The following is an 18,068-nucleotide window of genomic DNA, read 5'->3' on the forward strand; positions in this document are numbered from 1 at the left end:
AGAATGACTGAGTCCATACTCTTATATGTGGCTTAAATCCACGTCCCATTGCTTACATAAAAGGTAGACAATGAGAGAGAAAAATTGTTATCTTTCACCTGATATTCTTCTCTTAACACACATTTCTCCTATCTTAACTGGGAAAAGTGAGAAAACTTAATTAAAATCACATAGAGTAATTAATCTAGGTTCATATCCTCACAAGCCACGTCCGCACTACTAACTCTAAACTGACATGGAGACTTAAAACAATAGATACACAGCCAAATATCTATGGATGTAACTTTATGTAAAAGCATAATTGTCAGTTATTATGAACGTAAGGAAGAATGAGAGTTCATTTAAAAAAAAAAACAAGACAGCAGCCAGACGTTAGAAAACAGATGGCAATGTTAGTGCAGTCTAAATGCATCCGTTTAATTGATCTGCAATGGCTTGTAGTGTAGTTTTACTGTATACTCATACTCATTGTTACTGGTCTTAATATGTATATATAACATTTCTTAGAGAACTATACGTCTTCAAAGACTTTATCTACTGAACAATTATGGCCTTTTTTGTGAATAGTGATGTTTCATCATATTCATTTCCGATGCTTGTTCAACACTTAGTGAAATGAGGTGAAATATCGTTTTGCAGTATTCTGTTATAATAACTGTCATCCTAATCGACCAATTGAGTAGTATTTTGTTTTCTGTTTGTTTTTTTTTTCCATTACAAAATTTAGCTTTCAAAGCACATTTCCCTTTCTACCTGTACATGTTGGAGACAGTCAGTGTCCCCAAGTTTTCACTGTGTAATGCTGTCAGATTTTTATTTCTAATTTTATTGCCTATCTTATTTGGCATCTTGGCATGGTATCTTTCTCTGCCATTAAGAATTTTAACTCATTATCCAGCCAAAGAGCATAATTATTCTGCCATTAAGAATTTTAACTCATTATCCAGCCAAGGAGCATAATTATTCCTGGCTGTGCTCCTTCATGGAGCATGTTTGTCAGCTAAATTGCTCATAATACTTAAGACTAATGATAGAGCTGCAATCAACAACTGGTTCTTTAGAAACCTCCTAACAACTGAACTTCCCTTATATTAATAATTAACGTGTCATAATTTGTATGACCTGTAAAAATGATCCTCTGAATTGCTTTAGGCATCGTAGTATAGTGGTGTGATGATTTACGGATCCAAACCAATCTAAATATTTAGGGTACAGCTACATCGATTCAAACTGCTTGTATAAGGCAAAAGTTGGGAGCGTATCATAGAATCATAGATCATAGAAAAATAGCTGCAGGTTTCAGTGTATCAGTTAGGGCTGGGCGATAAATCAAATTTTATTTTTCATTTACGATATTGGCTTCCAACGATTATGAAAACAAGATAATCAAGATAAAACCATTATTGTGCCGCGCCCCATTTCACAATATGCTCTCATTTTGTCCTGTGTTATAAATCCAGCACATCGTGTGTTGGAGCATTCGGACAGTGCAGTGAGAGACAGACAGGCACAGCAGCGTTCTTCCTCACAGTGCGAACAGTTAAATGTTCAGCGGAGGAAACTGACTTGTTTAGACATCTACAGGCTACGCTGTTTTAGTTTCAGTCAGGCTTTGGATGCCATTATTTTAGACACGAGGACACTTCGCTCTGTGTAATGATCTCTCCTTTCATCTAGCCACTCAGCCCTGTGCTTGCTCTGTCTGCAGTCTGTTATTGTGCATGTTTACTTGTAAAAAGACGATTAGAAACCAGGTTACATGTATACATGGCAGAAAAATCAGTGTTCTCCAGGGAGTAAAATCTAGAATTCCAGATTTATGTATGTATATGTATGTATGAGTATGTGTGTGTGTGTGAGTATATATATATATATATATACTCTCTCTCTCTCTCTCTCTCTCTCTCTCTCTCTATATATATATATATACTATATACTATATACTATATATATATATATATATATATATATATATATATATATATATATATATATATATATATATATATATATATATATATATATATATATATATATATATATATATATGAAAAAAATGAAATATATATGTGTCACAATTGTATCTGGGGTAATGGATATATATATATATATGAAATATATATGTGTCACAAATGTATCTGGGGTAATACATTTGTGACACATATATATTTCATTTTTTTACACCTAATAATTGCCACTGGAGCTCCTTTTACATTGTGTTTCTCTCATGTGATCTCAAGATTTAAATCCCTCAATAGACTACATTTGTCTCTCAATCTCAGCCTGCCTGTCATTCCCAGAGGCACACATACAAATCATGTATCTTTCCACCATTTTCTCATTTCACATACTTTCTGCATTACAGTTGCAAGTTTTCCTTAAAGGTTTCAACAGTTTTTTTTTTTAGAACAGCACAGTATGTTCTTCTCTAAACCTTTTGATTAGTTATACTCCTTACCTTATGTTATATAACCTTATTAACGTGCTTGATTTAGAGACACCTATGATTACTAATGGTAACAGCAAGTGTGTTTTAGTAATACATGTCCCAGAATTCCCTACAAAATGATAAATGTAATGACTGCCAGGGGCAGAAAACATTTCTTGAGTGCATACTCTGTCAGAAATGCAACAAAAGAAGAGCAAATCATCTGTCTGTAATCTGTTTACATATTTAGGCCTATCACGGCTTTGAACTAAATGTTAACGTTAGCATGCCAACATGCTCACAAAGTGTTAACATGTTGACACATGTATTAGCATGTTAACATGCTGACTGAGCATCAGCAGGTATAACGAGGAATCATACTCTCACACTGTTTTGATGAAGACTGAAGAAGACAGCAACAATGTCATCTGACATGGTGATACTGAACTCAACTGATGTTTCCTTCTAGATTACATGAAATGCATGCATGCACCAAATTTTGTCGTGCATGAATTGTTTCTTGTGAGTTACTTGTGCATGGATACACGATTTGAATCCCACATGGGAAAGGCAGACTTTGCCAGGAACAGTGCAAAGTTTTTCATAGAGAGGCTAATACAGAATACAAATACATTGGATGCCTATTCCTGAAAAATAAATAAATAGCATCAAAATAGGTCTTGATAAGGTAAAAATCTTAAGGATTATTTCTTGAAGAAAAACTTCAAAGTGAAAGAGAAAGTTAGTTATGTCAGTAAAGCAGCCCCTATGTCATGTATTTTTTGAAATAAGTAAAACTGCTATTTTGTCACAAAATATTTGTAATTCTAGAGACACATACATTTGCAGTGGATTTATAAATTGTAACATAGCCACTTACATTTCCATATATGCACTCGGCCACTACACATAAAAACTATGTACAGTAGGATGACACTGCAGAAATAAATTGCTACAATGATTACTTAGAGTTGACTCATTGTTTATCTTCATGTTTTGCTACTAACATGAAATTCCAAACAATGCCTCAACCTCAAAGCTAGGTTTCTTTCTGCACACTGCAGTATATACTTTTGTAATGGCTTTTTGCTATGAATGAAGCCACAGGGGATCCTTGTGATCAGGAAATTTCACCCCTGGTAGGCTACTAAAGGGACAACAAAACCCTGGGTAGCAATGTCATTACTAGTAGAGCTTCCAACACACTGGCTTGATCTTAATAATCTCAGGTTAGCCCACACAGGAGATGATGAAAGCTTTTCTGTCTAACCTCAAAGGAACATTCTCTCGTTACTCTCTCTCTGGCACAAAGTACAAAAAAACCAAAACAAATGTAAAGCTTTTCTACCTCCATTCTCTGACAGAGACACGTACACTTTTAGACAAGAAGAACTTCCAGAGGGACTTCTATGGTAATTTAAACTAACATGGGCACTCAAATGGCCAGGAGGCTGTTACTGCTGACACAATCACCAAATGAGGTCCCAAATGCGTCATTGTAATTAGTTGCTGTCCGCATGACATGCTCATTAATGTGCATATCACACCCCTTTCCCCCACCTGTCCCCATACTGGAGGTAAACATCAACAAATTCACAAGGTGTCAAGGGGTTAGCTCATTAGCTCAACCGTAAATGACAGCAGACATAAATGTAGAGATCAGAGAGCTCATTTTTAGAGAGCATCACAAATGTTATGCCACTGTTAGGTTAGATAGTTGCATGGATAAAATGTCTGCTGTAGAGAATATTTATTTAAAAATGGATATATTGCCTCTATTCAAATGGAAAAGCGGTCTTAATGAGTTTTCATTATCACTCCTGGTATTTTTGGCTTCTCGTTTCCCTTAATTTGGATTTGTGGAACACAGGCTTCTTGCTCAACTCCATTGTGTTGTAACACCAGATGGGTTTTCCTCTGTTTATAACTGCCTCCCTGTCTTCCAATATAATATTGTTTTATAAAGGGCTGTAAATGTACCAGCAGTGTCAATGTTATGCATGTTCCACAAAATCAGAACTGCCATTGCTTGGCCAGATTAACTGAAAAAAAATCATGCACTGAACTTTGTGGGAAAAGGAAGGTAACAAAGTTTTTGCACACCAGAATGACTTACTGACAGGTGCGTCTGATCAAAAACTCTGTCAAAGAACCAAAAATCCTGAATACTGCTCATTATTGGCACTCATTTTATTTACAATCAGGGCACAAAATTAGTACCAGCCTCCAGCCAAATTCTGGTAAAATATGCAAGAGGTAGAGTTGCTTCACTCACCAACCAAAAAAAACAATGGTAATCTATTGAGTGGCTGGTAAAATTTGAACATTTACTAGACATTTAGCCGGTGGACAAAAAAGTTAACTGTTTATAACAGTGACAGTGTGCAGGTTTTTTTTGTTCTTTCACAGGAACAGGGAGGTGACATGGATTTGTAAAAAGTCTATGATACATTTTAAGTATGATATCCATGGTAATTTATGGTATGGACTTTAAGACAGTGGACTGAGTAAACTGTAAAAGAGTAAATTGTGATTGAGGCTATCTGTGCCTCACAGGCAATTGATTTCTCTTTGTCTAAAAGAAGAAAGGGGTTGCAATTTCTGCAGGTAATTGCTGATGTTAATCACAGTCATATTTGAGAGAGGGAAGAACCTCTGCCATCCTTCTAAGCAAGCAAGGCCAGTGGTCAGATGCCCCTTAACCACGAAGAGCTTCAGTGACTAATTACTGCAGTCCAGCTGCCTACACTCTGCAGAGCACTCTCCCAGCTTCTCTATCCAAACACTTCTTTTCTAGTCTCTTCTGTAATCACCGTCAGTCCTTATCCAGTTGAGTAAGGCCACAATGTTTTCTTGAGATCGTGCCTCTTTGCATGCAATAGGAGTGACTGACCAGGTGGTAGCATATTTGCTCCATTCTTGTTTGAGTTAATGTAACATCTGTGCCTCTGTTAAATTACTACTCAGGAATAGTTAATAAACTAAAAAGAGGCAATCAATATAATTTAACTGGATATAAACAGACTTACACATCACAGAAGGTCATAGAAATCCATATAGGTTGCAGGATTAATCTGACTTCTTGTTGGAAAGCCCAGTTACATGTGAAGCATGTGCATGACATACAGTTAAAGGACCAGTGTGTAGGATTTAGTGGTATCTAGAGGTGAGGTTGCGGATTGCAACCAACTGAAAACCCCTCACCTTCACCCCTCCCTTTAAAGCATGTAGGAGAACATACAGTGGCTGCGAAACTCACAAAAAATGCGAAAGGCCCTCTCTAGAGCTAGTGCTTGGTTTGTCTGTTCAGGGCTACTGTAGAAACATGGCGGTGCTACATAGCAGGCTCCATGGAAGGGGACCTACTCCTTATGCAGATATAAAGGGCTCATTCTAAAGTAACGAAAACACAACAATTCTCATTTTCAGGTGATTATACACTAATTAAAACATACTTATGAATATTATATTCCATTTCTGCCAAGTCTGTTACACTAAATGCCACTAAATCCTACACATTGCACCTTTAATAAAGGCATTCATACATCCTGCCTTAACATGGTGTCAAATTCAAAGGAACTTGAATGCGTAATAGTCAATAATCATCATCATCATTGTCACTGTATCATCCAGAAAGAGGTCTGTCAAAGGGCAGAAAACTAACTTACTTTTCAATGATGTGCAGCCCATTTTTCATTGTAATATTCAATAGAAACAGTGGTAGAAGTCTAAAGATGAGATACTGCTGACATGAAGGGGAAAGAGAAGTCTGGCAAGAATCCACTGCAGCTTTTAATGGGGAGTCCAAAATCACACAATTTGTTCCTAGTTCCAGTGACTCTTTACACCTATCCATCCAAGCTCTCTATCCAATTCACTTTGCTTCATGGCCATGTTGCAGTGCAACAGTATTGATTCTCCTTTTGTTTCCATTTTTTTTACTTTCCTTTATAGTGAACCATCTCTCTGCTGGTACCCAGTATTCATTCCCCTTTCTTTTTTCTTCTATTAGAAATAGTGCTTTCATCGGTGAGGACAAAGCCAACTCCTGTGTCCACTCATTTTCTACTCTGTATCATTAGTGACTTTTCTTGTGTAGAATGATTGGCCTCCTCCACAGCTGAGTAAAACAGTCTTGTTTTTGTTAGAGAGATCCACCAATGATGGCTGAAGGTCACTGCAGTACCTGCAGATGGTTAAACCTCTAGTTAGAGATGTGAATGTACAGAAAAGTATATTAAAAAAGGAGCAATACATCGGTATCTCTTTAACATTGCCAGGCTTGGTTTCATTTTGTTAGAATAGTTAGCTTCAGCTGGGGGACAAAAAATAAATAAGGTAAATTGTATTGTCTTTCTTGCATGCTGATGCAGGAAATACAAGTTAAATCTAATGTGTTTGTTTTGGGTTTTTTTTTTTTGTCCTCCAAAAATCTTTCACTACAGCACTAGTTGAAAGAACGATCATGGGTCTACTGTTGAGCTACGCCAGTCGGCTGTGTCCCAACACCCTGAAAGCAATCTGTATAGCATCCACTCCCTCCAGGCACTTGGGAAGCTCACTTAAAGACATCAATACCCTGGGAAATGAGACACAGAGCAATGGCTTCAGATACTGAGAAGTTAGACGGCTGACTGAGATGCCCTTACATCTTATTTAAGGTGTTGCTGCTCAGTGCAGTAGAGTTCATTGAGTGCTACTTTCTCTGCTTTCTTTCTTATTAAAACATCAAACAGCACAGGATGTCCAGCCAAAAGGCAGCAATAAAGAATAAGCAAGGCATGTGAACTGCTCTTGATAAATTAAATAAATGTTTCTTTTGGTTGAAATTACTCTTAACAACAATTAAAATTGTCTAATTTTGCATATTGGTTGATATTTGGTTGCTCCATGTTCCACTTGTAACATGGAGCTCATGGCTCTCACCATAGAGCCATGAAATAACTTTCAAGCTTATCTCTGGTCGAGCCAATTGTGTGTGAGGAACTGTATTCAATTTGCCCAATATTCACACAAAACCAAACTTGCCCTCCACAGTCTGTTAGAATTGTTGATGGATTCTCAACAATGTGCTTCAATTAACTCAAACTTCAAATATAATGTTTAAACACTTTCCCCTCCATCCTATCCACAGCTGAATATATTCAGCAGTACATGAGAAGAAGGATTAATCCTCACGTTGAATATTCAGATAATTTACCTGCCTCTCTCCTGGAACATTGCACTGTCAATCAACTGTCAGGCGTTCAGTCCTTGCTGTCAAACCTTCCTTATTGCCTTGGCAACAAAAATGACAAATGTACCGGGAACACAAATAAACTGGCATTAGAACGACAGAGGAGGGACTTGAAGATAGCTGAACAAGTCACCGATAAAAGTGTCACAGATTACTCATGACAAATGGCCTACAATCTATCAATTTATGATTCTACCTAAAATTGATGCAGTGTGAAAGCACTAGTATGCAAAGGTTAAGCTAGTTTTCCTTAAACTGATGAACGGATGTTATATTTACTCAGATGAGTGACACATTGTTAACAGACATACAGTTGAAATGTGTCTCAGTGGGTGATTTTAAAAAGTTCCAACAAAGAAAGCATTATCTCTGTGTCTGCTGCAACTCACTGCAGAGATTATGTTGTCACAACAGCCCAAAGTTGTCACAGTGGCTCTGCTCTGTTATCACTTAAGCTCAAATTTAAGCATTACTTCATATCTACACATTCGTTGCTAACCCAACAGGCAACAGAATCCTCCTACTCTTTGTTATTGGCATAAAGAAGCACTGCAGCACCAGCAGCAGCAGGGATGTGCACCTCTAACATCTGAAAAAAACAAACAAACAAACAAACAACAAAAAAACAAGCAAGTAAGTTTTGCAGCATCAGATCAGTGAAATTGATAATGACTTCTCTTGCACATTCACACCTAAGTTACTGCTGAAAACCACTATCATTGGTGCCAACCTGCTCTTAACAGACTACCCTATCATGTCTTAAATCCATTTTGGATAACACTGTTATCTGGTGGCCAATGACACACACAACAACTGATAAACAAATCAATCCAAAATCTTAAAAAAGAGGCAAATATAGGACCTCTTAACTATTTTTTTAAAGGTGAGAATGGACATTTTTGAGCTTAACTTCTTCTGACATCTTTTTCTTGCCTGTGGTCTCTCTCCCTCTCTCCGTCTCTCATAAAACTCTCTGTCTCCGCCTCTCTCCAACTCTCACGCCACAATCTTCTTTATCTGCTACTTACAGCTAGGTGGCAATGTGAAGTCTAATCTACACAAGCTTCCTGTTGATCTGCATACCACATAATGCATCCTTTCATGCTCTGCCACCTCCTCACCCCATAACATGATGCTGCTGACTGTCAGTTCACCGGAAGAGCCTCTGATGTGGCAATTTATGCTACAGCTACTGCTGGGCTCCTGGTGGGCCTGAGGTTGGAAACTGATGATGATGTGTTAAGAGAGACGAATGCAAGATGCAAGTTTGCATAAGAAGGTATGCTGTGGATGGCATCAAAGGGATTTGATGTCAATGTTGGGCTCCTGGGTAGGCACCAAGGTTTTAGATGTATTATAATATGTTAAAGGTAATGTAATTTTTTCTTATTTTTATTTCTGTGTGCCTGTGCGAGTGTGCATATTGCAAAAATGTAGCAATTCCTAATCTTGACTTTGATCTTCTAATGAATTCCGAACTACTAAGGCTTCTGTAAAGTTTTTTCTTATATTGTCTTCACCACAGTGCAGACATAGTAAATCCACTTTGATAAAAAACCTGTTTTCTTCAACAGGATTACGACACAAGACATGCCTGTCTGTATCTTGCTGCTGCAGTTTTGCTTGTGTCTAGGGCTTCATTAAACCTATCTCAAAGAAAAATGTAAGATCTTGGTCTTCATTGAATCAAAAGGCATGTGTGCCAATCCAGGGACTGAAAAACAAGTTGCATCATGAAAAGTGACATTTGAAAGGTGAAATTTGTGAAAAGCCGTAGGAAATGTAAAACAAGTACTTCTCAGACAGGGACAGACCAAGTACAGTATAGGGGCTTTGATCATTTTGTAATGTGAATCACACATCACCAATGTGGAAGCCCTTGTCAGTATTAATTACCTCACTTACTTACTGAAAAAAGGTACTTAAACTGGGCCTTATCAGCCATACCATTTTTTCCCCTCATCTTGGTGAAAAGGGTACAAAGTGTACAGTATATAGTGCATCCTAAATATACCACTTCAGCCAATCATTTACTTTGAGAGGTTAGATGTGAATGTTAATGGCATGTTCCCTTCTCTTTGCTTTCTCATTGGATATTGTGATCTGTACATTATTGTCTTACAGAAATAACACATAAAGATAAATACAACCTGAACTGAATTAATCATCACAATTACAGCTTACCAATATCATACACAAGGCTCTATATGCCTTCCTGCTAGTGCAAAGCTAACATTTGGGCAAACACTGTTTTTGCCATTTTCCCTTGGCTTAATGTATTTTTTGGTGTCTGCTCCTGTTTGGTATTTCCTGTCTCCAAACAAACATGTTTGTAGCAAGGTAGGGTAGGCGCAGCTATCTGTGTTTATGGTGATTAGGCAGTACAGTGCAAATTTGGTGCTCATTTTGGTTTGAAGGTACATTTGTGTTAAAACCTGCTGAGAACAACTCTTATTTCAGACCTGTGGCAATCTTTGTAGCTTTAGTTGTAAATTTTGAACTCACACAGGCCTCTCAACAATCACAAAACCCCTTTCAGATATAATAAGTTTGGCCTCTACGCACTTTTTTCCATCAACAGAAGATGATACGTGCCTCAAAATACAATTTTTTATTGTGATTAAAGAAGAGTCTTACCACTAACGTCCACGTCACTGAACACAATCCAGGGTTCTGTTTGATTAGTGAGTTGCCCACAACAAATTGGTGAATGTCAAATCTTTTTCTGTGCAGTTGATTAAATGCCTGTAGTCATCACACAGGAGCAGGAATGATGCTGTATTTCACCTACAATCAGGGGAGCTGTACATAATTTTATGGATGGATGGCAAAGCAGCAAAAACTTCATTAATTCTTTAAATCTCCCGACACAGTTCTGTTGACAGAGTTCAATGTTTTGTGTTTTTCTAAACACCAGACTGAAGCTATTACTCACAGATTTCAAGTTTCACAGAAAAATCATTTGGAGTAACGTGGCCGACCTCAGAATGAGGCCATCAAATCTGTCGGGACACTTTTATTAGGCCAATAGAAAAAACTCTGCATGAAGTATCAAAATATTTTTTTCTGTCATGTCAAGAGGATTTTTACAGTGAATTTTACATACTTGTTAATTTAACTAGTGTAAGCCTACATCAGCCACACACTCCAAGTAACACCACACAATTAATTATCCATCCTGCATGCCATGACTAAATAAAACAGGTTTGTGAAAACATTTCAAAGTTTAAACATTATTTGTCTTTTTCTTTTATTTTATTTTTCTCACATAGGTGCTGTTTGAGAGCCATACCTGCCCCATATCAGCAAAGCTCTGATTCAGTGTTCATCCTACTAATAAATATCTTCAGCTTCTTCCACGTTGCAGCAGGTTGCACCTGGCTGTGCCTGGTTTGCACTGACACCTGTGGTCACTAAAATTGAAATAATGTTCTCGTTACGCCCGTATGTGAACACTCTAACATTTTGCTTGTTTGCGTCCTGTTTCAGGAAGATAAGCCAACAAATTGTGATTACTTGCAGTATTCCTCAATAAAAAGATCACCACTCTATATGTTGAGGAATTAAAAAGCGCAGAATGAAATGCAAAGTACAGGGGGACACTGAATCTGAATCAGTCACAAAATGATGTGATGATGACCAGTGAAGTTAAAGGTTGACTTGGAGAACCCGGAACCAATCGGCAGTGACCTTTTTAAGCTGTGCTTTTTTGCCCTTTTCCACTGAGGGTGAGAACAAGAAGAATATATGAGGAAAATTGATTTTAAATGCTAGATAATAATACAATGCTGCACCCGTCTCATTTTGCCCTTTAATGAACTGACCTGCTACAGTGGACCACACAAGTGTGAAATGCAATTGCTGTTTTTAATGTTATCTAATTTTTTTGTTTTAATTGGATTTTACAAGCCATTTGCAAACCCATGAATCTAATAATAATTAGATTCAATTCCTTGCTAAAATGTGGATCTTAAAAAAAAACAGATTATAGTAGTATCACTGCTACTCGTTACTCATTTTTGGATTACGTTAACCATCCGCTTTTGCAACAGGTGACGAAAATGTTTTAGAGTATATTGATTAGGTTAGGTTAGGTTACTTTTCAAGAACTACTATAAATTATTACTGTAATTTCAAATTATGCATTTTGCACTTTACATGCAGATGGGATTAACCATTTCTTCCCTAACAACCAGGTTTAGGTTTAAATCCATCCTGACACACTAAGGTAGAGAAGCAACAAAAGCTCCAAAATAATAATACTTCAACAGAAACGACTCTTAAACATAAATATGTAAACTGTCAGGGAACAGTCCATAATTGTGTGACTACTCTAAAATACACACATGTGCAGGAAGGTGTGAAAGAGATACAAAGCCACCGATGATGTTGGTTATTTAGGTAGGCTAGAGACGTTGCTGGTAATGGTGTGTATGTTGGGAAATAGCATTAATTGATGACACAGCGAGGAAAGAAAGCAGGGGTGAGTTTAGGGGAAATATGTACATATGGATGAAAGTAAGAGGAGCTGCCGGGTGGGTAATGGGTAATAATTTAGTGTGTGTGTTTAGTATAATTTTCCTAAGCTTTGTTTTTTATGACTAAGTCATGGCACACAACAAGATGGGCGGGATGGGTATTCCTGGCCACCTGATAAAGTATGTTCTGCATAATTTTATTTTATTGTTTTCAAATTTGTGCTTAAATATCAATAGCAAAAAACTAGTTTGACCACAGTGTGTTTTATTTATTTCCCAAACACTACAATGCAGGTGTTCAGCATAGTGAATCCACAAAACAGGATTAACAATTACAAAAAGTACCCCTTAACTCCAGGGTTTCTGGTTCTCAGCTTTGAAGTTTGGCTCATATACAGTACCAGTCAAAAGTTTGAACACACCTTCCCATTCACTTCATTGAGAAAGTGTGTCCAAACTTGACTGGTACTGTACATTCAAGGTTTATCCAAATAATTGCCATAAAAATGCAAACTCTTAACAAAAGAACATGTTATGATGACATATATCTGTTTACACAGTCACATTGCGGGGACTCACATTTACACATGCACACACACACACACACACACACACACACACACACACACACACACACACACACACACACACACACTCACACACACTGTTTTGTTGACCTTTCACTCTTAAATTTTTTTTTATATATTGTGGGTTGTATTTCATAGAACATCTATGACTGAAGATGATCAACCCATTTTCACACCCTCCTTTTGCCTTAAAGTAATAACCAGACCATGTCCAAGATAATAGCAACAGCACAAATAATATTTCAAGTGTGATTTTCTTTTAAAGGTGGAAGATAAATAAACATTTGCACCTCCATTCTGTGTTCCAAACTCAGCATTTCATGTCTTGGAAGACTCACAAGCTGTCTGAAAAGCTACAGTTGGTATAGATCATTTTTACTGTCATCACAATACCAGTAACTGCGGGCTAGTAACAGCAATGCCTGCTCCCATTTCGTCACCCTCCCCAGAGCTATCATTTTTATACTAGATCCCCATAAACCTCAGGCAACATTTCCACCCTGTCTTTGATTAGTTGCACTGGCAATTAAAAGAAAACAACCTGCTCATGTTGTTAATAAAAACTGTATCAATATACCACTTACAGTATAATGTTTAAAAAAGAAAAAGAAAAAACAGATAAAGAGATTCTGCAAAAATTGGCTACATCATGCTTCATTGCGTTCTGTTCTACTGTGCCATGTCCTCCACTCTAACCTCGCCAGTACAATTTGGTACTGCTGAATGGGCACAGTAGTTGGCATGGACCTGCGTGTTGCTCTTATCACGTTAAGCACAATGACAGGGAACGGTACAAGAGAACAGCTTTAAAGATTCTGGATTTGTGCCCCTGGGCTGCAATCACCCTGACAAACCCTGTATATATCCATGTTTAGCTCTAGGGCAAATGTGGGTGCCTCCATTTTGAGACCACTCTTGACCAGCAAATACACCGAGCTCTTGCATTACTGTGTGCAACATTGTAATGTAACATTATAGATATGTCAATAAAAGATGAATTCAGACAAACCTATCTTATTGTTACTTGTATGATTATGCAGTAATACTGTCCTGCAAGCTATTGTTGTATGTTAGTAGGTACAGCATTGCCAGAGAAATATGTATAGCTTTGCTAAATACTGTAGATATAACAACCTTCAAGAAGGGTGTACAGTGGCACATCAGAACCTCAATGCTAACAGTCATTAGTTCTTTATCACATCTTTTTAATGCTGAGTTGACAAAGAGATGTCAAAGGCAGTGTTATTTTTTAATCTGCTCTGACTGTGGGTAGATTGAGAAAAGCTGTATGTGAAAAGAACAGTGTGTTCTGTCAGCCTATTTTGAAAAGCCACCCACGGATTCACTCGCTATCAATGTACCTGCGGGTACGTTTGAATATAACTACCATCTTCAAAAGGGAATCTGACATGCAAGGATGCCAGAAGCTCTTTCAGTCATGCCACAGTTCCCAGAGTGTCCAAATGATCTATCTTCCTTACAAAATGTGTATAAATAAGCAAGAAGGGAAAAGCAAACAGAGTAACTTTGACTACTGACCTTTGACTATTATCCTGGTTTTCACATTTTACTAAATGACAGGTATTCTTATTTTCAAAATAGCTTTTCTTTTAAGCAAGTAGTTTTTGGCACTCCTTGACCTGTGTCTATTCATAGCACTTAGAATATTCATAACCAACACGTGGTTACCAAAATCTATAACAAGTCATGCATGAAGCCCTGCTGTTTTTCCCTTAGGGACACATTTATTCATGCTAATAGAGAAACAAAAGATTAACTTACCATACTGGAACAGAGGAAAAGAACATATCTGCTTTCTGCCAGAAGAGGGGATAGGTGCCTACACAGATTCAGTCTGAAATGCAAAAAGAGTAGACTTCTGTGAGGACATGCAATATGAATGACTTATGTTATTCCATAAGACAGACACATGGGAAATATTTGGTAGCACATGTCAGAATGCAGGAAGCTTGCGTCATCCTCTCGTTTTACACTACGTCATGTTGGATAAGAGCATCAGCTGAATGCCTAAAACATAAATGTAAATCCTGGACTTTATATAACTCTCATCCATGCTTCCCTGCATTTTAAGGGACAGAGAACATTATTAACACTGTACCGTATAATATAAGCTTTACAAAATTTGAGTTCAGTGAGCTTAATAATCTTGCCTTTGAACAGGCTGGTATATCCACGTCCCAGAAACAGACAGCAGACATACAGTATATTCCTAATTTTGAATGAAAATGTTATAAATGAATGAGCAGGACTGCTTTATGGCAGTATTGGATTTATAGGAATTTTGTGTCAAATTATGTGATCAAATGGCTTGATTTTGACAGGTATGTCAAAAAGCACTTCACAAAAGAAGTCTCCTTGATATTTTGAACATTCAGTGTACCAATGTGCATAGACTGTATGGCATATTACAAACAACACAAAAAGCAATTGTCATTTCAATTGAATTGCTTTGCCTGTTGTTTTTCCCATAGGTAGATTAGCAGTAACACAGGGTGGCTGTCAACCTGAAGCACTTTAAAGACTAGAAATATACCTCTGTGTAACAGCATTAAAAACATTGTTTTGTTATTTTTGATGCTAAAACTATTTATGCTCACTGTGGAATGTTTGGAATGAATCATTTTATAAATCTAACAGTTATGCAGCTATTGGTTTGTATACTCATTTCTAAATACTTTACATACAAATGGTATATAGGCTGCATTTATATAGTGCCTTTCTAGTCTTCCGACCACTCAGAGTACAACATTCACCCATTCACACGATTATTCGTACACTGATGACTAGGGATGGGGAAAAAAATCGATTATAAGATGCATCCCGATGCGGATGTGGACAATTCTGCATTAATTCCCAAATGTCAAATATCGATTTTCTAAATGTTACTTAATAATGTGATTTTGATGGAACGAAAAGGTGAAACTCAACTGCGAGGGCAGCGCAGCAACCGGACAATGTACAGCACGAACACACTAGAGTTCATCTTCACAAAATGAGTGAATAATTACGTTTGCGAGATGAACGTGCAGTATATTGTGAACTTTCTATATCATCACTCAGAGCCTGACGTTAGCAGAGTGGAGCAGCGATCAGCAATAACAAACGAGACCGGCCGACCAACACACACTGCAGCATTAAACAACTTAAACCAACTGTGAGGTGAAGAAATAACTTGTCTGTTTCACCTCAAAAACCCTTTGCCTGCTCAGCGTGTTGGACAACAGTGGCTTTCCCTGGAGCTAACGGTGCAGCAGAGAGGCTGCTATTCCACTGCTGGAGACATGACGTTAATAACAACACAGTGGGGCACTCCGCCTTTCCCTCATTTTGTTATTCTCATACAGGCAGGAGACTGCAAGATGCATTCACATTAATTCATTCATTAATGCAGTTAACTTTTTAAAATAAAAAGGCTGGGGACCATTTATCTTATCTGCCAGTTATGTTTCATATTGTATTTCAGTGCACTATGGACATCAGTGAATGGTTTGGCACACAGTATACTGGAGCAAGAAACTGAAAATACCCCCCCCCCCCTTTTCTATTCATCCAATCAAGAGTTGATTCTGAATTGAATCGGACACTGAAAAAGCGGAATTGAATCGAAATCATGAGATTCCCAAAGATCCTCACCCCTACTGATGGCAGAGGCTGCAAACCTGCTCATCAGGAATTCTAATGCTCATTCACACACACACACACTCACACACCGATGGCACAGCCTCCGGGAGCAATTTGGGGTTCAGTATGTTGCCCAAGGACACTTGGAGGAGCCGGGGATTGAACTGCCGATCTTCCGATTAGTGGACGACCCACTCTACCTCAACAGCCACAGCTGCCCCAAATTAAAATTATTTACAAAGTCTTAACTTTTATATTTTTAACTATAATGTGTCTATCATATTTGATGAGACTGTGTTTGAAGTGGAGAGAAAAATAAGACAGAAAAACCTCAATCTGGCATTCACTGCATCCCTGCCTTTCTGACAGCATTGTTTAGAAATAATGAGATCTCTGGCATGGTTTACCCTAAAAGGCATAAGCCAGCAGAAATGAAGATGACAAGAAAAGTCAAACAGCCACAGGAGTTTTTAACACAGAGCCATCTTAATGATCGTATCTAGGCTTACTATTGGCTGTAGTCTTCACATTCTAAAAATCTAACTAGTATCCTGTCTGTTTCTATCACAGCTTTGTGCCAAATTATGCAGGTGAAAGATACAGATGCTGGTGCCTTTTTCTCTGTATCTTTTTCACAAAGGAGAAGAATAGCATTGTCCTGGAAAGAGGTGTAAGGGTGAGAGGATGAGGAGGAAGAGAAGGAGAGCAGAGGGATGAGACACTACTGGGATGAAATCTTGCCAAGGTCAGCAGAACTCTCACTATGAAATGAAACACTGCCAAACACACACACACACACACACACACACACACACACACACACACACACACACACACACACACACACACACGCTGCCCATATTGGCTCTTCCCTGAAGACAACCTGCTGAGAACTGCTAAATTTCCACTGGGCTCACACTTGGTTATATGTGCCTGTACAACTACGCACACACACTCTCTCCAACCTCTCTTGCATGTCATTACATTGGTCTCTGGTCATTTTGAGATCCTCACCTCTGCCCTTACTACAGCATTAGATATTTTGGCTCAGTGATGGCAGGCTGTCATGCCTCATGAAATCTGCTAGTTCATCTAATGCTTCTAGATTTTTTGACTGTCCCCTGTTAGTTCCTGTGTAATTTGATACATACCAGTTAATGGGAAGAGCTTTTTCCCATTTTTGTTAGTGTGACATTGTAGTAATTTTTTTTATTTATATCTTTTTTAATTGTTTAATTAAAGCAGGTCTTATGTCTTTACTAGAATACAGTTAGTTAGTAAGTACAGCACATAACATTTTTTCAAAATAGAAGTGCTTTATAGAAGGGAGACAGGAAAAAGAGGAAATGAAAAGGAATGCTTAAAATGTAAAAGGAGCTACTTTACATATAGGCATCCCATTATGGGAAACATGTTGCAGAAAGAAAAAACAGTTTTGCATTATATTATTTTGTTGCACATTGTACATGATTTTGCAAACCCTTGGGAAGGTAGGATTTCAAACTGAGTCCCCCATACTAAAACCTGATGGTAAGCACAGATTGTGCCTTAAAAGGCTTTGGAAGGATGTTCATCAAAAGAGTAAAGTGTTTATATGTGTGCATCCAAAACAATTCAACATCTTTCCCCATAGACATATTATGAGTGAATTTTAACTCTCCATTTGATCTAAAACCTGTTGGGGTATGAGGCTCACA

The 18,068-nt window shown here is 37.8% G+C and overlaps 1 protein-coding gene across 1 annotated transcript in view; it reads right to left on the bottom strand.

Moving 5' to 3' along the window:
- Positions 1-14,586, bottom strand: part of lingo2 (leucine rich repeat and Ig domain containing 2) — a 202,777-nt gene extending 188,191 nt beyond the window's left edge. Inside the window, exon 1 of the mRNA XM_067599861.1 lies at positions 14,512-14,586. The gene's annotated coding sequence lies outside the window, so the exon portion shown is untranslated. The remainder of the gene's footprint in view (positions 1-14,511) is intronic.
- Between the last annotated feature and the right edge of the window lie 3,482 nt (positions 14,587-18,068).

Source organism: Thunnus thynnus, chromosome 9 (genome assembly GCF_963924715.1).
Source record: "Thunnus thynnus chromosome 9, fThuThy2.1, whole genome shotgun sequence".
NCBI lineage: Eukaryota > Metazoa > Chordata > Actinopteri > Scombriformes > Scombridae > Thunnus > Thunnus thynnus.